This window comes from Vicia villosa, linkage group LG2 (assembly GCF_029867415.1).
Source record: "Vicia villosa cultivar HV-30 ecotype Madison, WI linkage group LG2, Vvil1.0, whole genome shotgun sequence".
NCBI lineage: Eukaryota > Viridiplantae > Streptophyta > Magnoliopsida > Fabales > Fabaceae > Vicia > Vicia villosa.
The window spans coordinates 117,882,917-117,887,723 of NC_081181.1; the positions used below are offsets into that span (position 1 = coordinate 117,882,917).

At 34.3% G+C, this 4,807-nt stretch overlaps 1 pseudogene; it reads left to right on the plus strand.

Annotated features, from left to right (window-relative positions):
* The first annotated feature begins 494 nt into the window (after positions 1-494).
* Positions 495-4,104, plus strand: LOC131651889 (probable LRR receptor-like serine/threonine-protein kinase At3g47570; annotated as a pseudogene).
* The last annotated feature ends 703 nt before the right edge of the window (positions 4,105-4,807 follow it).

Genomic DNA, 4,807 nt, shown 5'->3' on the forward strand with positions numbered 1-4,807 from the left:
TTTTTAGGACAAAAATTTATAATACTATATACTATTACAAGTATTTTAAAAAAGTTGAAAAAGATAAACTTTATATTATTTTTTTCCTGAAGTATGTTTGGATTGATGATACAAAATGAAATGAAATATAATGAAGTGGTAAATAACACAATTCTATTAAATATGTAAAAAGTAGATAGTGTATAATGAAATCGGATGAAATAATTTGTGGCGAATGCAATAGAATTTTTAAGTAAACCTATAAATTTATATTCGGTTTAATTCAACTGTGATTATTTTCCATTTCCCTCGATCCAAATATAGCCTAATACTCTTACACAAGAGAAATTTATACAAATATTCCTAAGTGAAATGTAGTTGGTTGGACTTGTTGGATTGTTTGAATCCCTGCTTCTGTTCATACTCTTAGGAGCTTTAATTATGAAATACTATTAATTTAGAGGTGCTTATCTACTACATATTATTTAGTTCAATCAATTTCCACATAATTATCACTTCACTTTTGCTCCCATATGCGCTGCTACTTTTTTTTTGTTTAATCAATTAACTTGACTTTTGATGACATTTTCTATTTTTATTTTTCTGATATAGCATGTTGCATCTAGTATTTAAATCCATATTGAAAGAGAGGAAAGAACCATGCTTCTGTATTCCCCAAATTTAATTATCAAACACAGTCTTATATTTTTTTGTTACCTATGTCTTGGTATTTATATCTTCATCTCTTTACCTTATCCTTAATGTTCTTATACCCAAACAGAAGTGTCACAATGGCGCTAGGAAACCAAACCGATCATTTGGCATTACTCCAATTCAAGCAGTTGATATCTAGTGATCCATATGGTATCTTAGATTCTTGGAACAGTTCTACCCACTTCTGCAAATGGAATGGAATCATGTGTAGTCCCAAGCATCAAAGAGTAACAACATTGATGTTGCAAGGATACAATTTGCATGGATCCATATCTCCATATATTGGCAATCTCTCTCATATGAGATTCCTCAATCTTGGAAGCAACAGCTTCAACGGAAACATTCCACAAGAGTTCGGTCGTTTGTCACGATTAAGGTTTCTCCTTCTAGTCAACAATTCCCTGGATGGAGAATTTCCTATGAACTTGACAAAGTGCTCTGAGCTCAAAGGAATACACATATCAGGAAACAATCTTACTGGAAATATACCTAGTCAAATTGGTTCTCTTCAAAAGCTTCAAAATTTTATCATGGAGAAAAACAATTTTTCTGGAAAAATCCCACCTTCTATAAGGAATCTGTCATCCCTTTTTCATTTTGGGACTGGCTACAATAACTTGAAGGGAAATCTTCCACAAGAATTGTGCTACCTAAAACAGTTAGAGGGATTATCAATGCATGCCAACAAATTGTCTGGTACACTTCCTTCTTGTTTTTATAATATGTCATCTCTTACTTCAATCTCAGCTGCAGAAAATAACTTCACTGGCTCTCTTCCATCCAATATGTTCCACACCCTCCCCAATCTCCAATATTTTGCCATTGGAGGGAATCAAATCTCAGGTTTGATCCCTATTTCCATTTCAAATGCTTCCACTTTGGTATTATTTGATATAAGTAGAAATCATTTGGTCGGACAAGTTCCAAATCTAGGGAAGATACAAAGTCTTCAGTGGCTAAATTTGGCTCACAACAATATTGGCGACAATTCAACAAAAGATTTGGAATTTTTAAACTCATTGACAAACAATAGTAATTTGGAAATTCTCTGTGTATCTTATAATAATTTTGGAGGTAGTTTGAAAATGTCTATAGGAAATTTATCCACCCTACTTAGTCAATTTGTTATAGGAGGAAACCAAATATATGGACGAATCCCAATGGAATTAGGAAATCTAATTAGCTTGAGTCTCTTAACCATGGAAGGTAACCATTTGGAAGGAAGAATTCCAACTACTTTTGGGAAGTTTCAAAAGATACAATTGCTAAGTTTGGCTCGAAACAGATTATCAGGGGATACACCAGCATCCATAGGCAATCTCAGTCAGCTGTATGATTTGGAACTAGATGACAATATGTTAGAAGGATATATTCCTCGAAGTATTGGAAATTGTCAAATGTTACAATACTTAAGCCTTTCACAAAACAACCTGACAGGACTCATACCATCAGAGATTTTTAGTATTCCGTCTTTGACAAATTTATTGGATTTGTCACTAAACTCACTGAGTGGTGGCTTACCGAAAGAAGTGGGCATGCTAAAAAATATCAATGATCTAGACGTCTCTATGAATCATTTGTCTGGTGACATTCCTGAAACTATTGGTGAATGTCTCAAAGGTCTTCGATATTTAGACCTTTCAAGTAATCAATTGTATGGACCAATTCCTAAAGTTATGCAGAATAACTCCGGCTTAGAATACTTGAATGTTTCTTTTAACATGCTGGAAGGTCAGGTGCCAACAAACGGTGTCTTTGGAAATGCAACCCAAATAGCATTGATTGGTAACAGTAAACTTTGTGGAGGTATTTCAAAACTACATCTACCACCATGCCTTATCAAGAGTGAGAAGCACACAAAACACCATAAATTCAGGATGGTAGCAGTGATAGTTAGTGTGGTTTCTTTTCTTATACTGTCATTTATTATAACTATCTACTTCATGAAGAAAAGAAACAAAAAACAATCATTTGATTCACCCAAAATTGACCACCTAACTAAGGTTTCATACCAAGAATTATATCAAGGAACCGATGGATTCTCGACTAGAAACTTGATTGGATCAGGAAGTTTTGGTTCAGTGTACATAGGAAATCTTGTGTCAGAAAATAACTTTGTCGCCGTAAAGGTCTTGAACCTCCAAAAGAAAGGAGCACACAAAAGTTTCATTGTTGAATGTAATGTACTCAAAAACATTAGACACCGGAATTTAGTTAAGATTTTAACTTGTTGTTCTGGTACGGATTACAAGAATCAAGAATTTAAAGCTCTAGTTTTTGAGTACATGAAAAATGGAAGCTTAGAACAGTGGTTGCATCACGAGATTTTAAATGCAGAGCATCCAATAACATTGGACCTTGGTCATAGATTAAACATCATTATCGATGTTGCTTCTGCGTTAAATTATCTTCATCAAGAATGTGAACAGTTGGTCATTCATTGTAAAGCCAAGCAATGTCCTTCTTGATGAAGACATGGTTGCTCATGTGGGTGATTTTGGCATAGCAAGACTTGTCTCAACCATTGATGGTAAATCTCATACAAATACTAGCACAATGGGAATAAAAGGAACCGTTGGTTATGCTCCTCCAGGTATGTTTTAAATTCTCCTATGTTTGGTGTAGGCTAAATATTTTACTAGTGAGATGGTATTAATATATTTTTCTTCATGTTATAGAGTATGGAATGGGTTCTGAAGTGTCCACGTGTGGTGACATGTATAGCTTTGGAATTCTTTTGTTGGAAATGCTTACGGGTAGAAGACCCACTGACGATGTTTTGGAAGATGGTCAAAATCTGCATGAATTTGTTGCAATTTCATTTCCTGATAATCTTATAAAGGTTTTGGATAAAAATCTTGTATCAAGAGATGCAGAAGTAGAAACACGAGATCGAAATCACGACAATCTCCTTCAAACTTTAGATGGGTGCTTATTTTCACTCTTTAGGATTGGACTTATTTGCTCAATGGAATCACCAAAAGAAAGAATGAGTATTGTGGAAGTCACTAGAGAGCTTAGCATAATCAAAAAGGCCTTTTTCAATGGTGAGATAATCTAGATTTTTTATGCTTAATTTGAATCATTAATTGTTTATGGAGCTATAAATTGTTTTTATCATCTTATAGTAAAATGTAAAAGTAATAATGAGTTTCTTTTCTACTTGAATTTCAGGTGTTGACACCCATAATCAGGTGTAAAAGAAGTGTATTCAGCTTGATGCAGTGTTGTTAAGAAACTGAAGTGTCTCGCTGTCAACACGTGGGACAATGTTTAGTTTACTAATGTGTTATTTAGTGAATTTGGTTAGCAATTTATGGTTATATGTGATAGTGTTCAACGTACATTTGCCTGCAACATATACTAGTTGCTATTTAGAAGTAATGTTGTATTGCTTTCTAATTAAATAAAGTGAGAATCGATACTTCTCTTATTTTGTCATCTATTTCCACTTTCCTAAGAACTGCTAGTGTTGTAGTTGATATGGAGGTGCGAAGTTGCTCCATGTTTAAGCTATTCTAAGACTTAAAAGAGGCAGTAGTATTGTCACAGTACTGTAGAAACACCTGCTTTACATCATTTGTGATGTTTCATCACTTGCAATTGTATCTTACGGGCTTGCTGAACTACCAATTCTAATACATTGGTATTTAACTTTCTGTTCACCAAAATTCTTAAGTTACAGAATAATTCATTTATGAGGCCCAAAAGTACCCTTCACTGTGGTTTTTTCATCCCTAATTCAATAAGGTTTTAGTGCATTAGTTGGAGCTTATCTCACATTCTTCATGCAAGTTTCCATCTACCTGCATTACTTAAGGTATTTGTTGCTTCTTCCTCCCTTCCTTTCTCCAGCATTCAAATATTCAATCTTCTTAAGATAATTAAAGTTTGCGTATTTGAAACTCCAATCATCTTCGTCACGTAACAACAACAACTACCATTATTATGGCCAATCACGCTTTCAAGGATAACATGTAGATAGAAGTGAGATGAGAGAGAAACAGAGAGAGAGAGAGAGAGAGAGAGAGAGAGAGAGAGAGAGAGAGAGAGAGAGAGAGAGAGAGATCCACCTGCGTCCGGTTTACTCTGAGAATTTTCTAATTTTTCAACA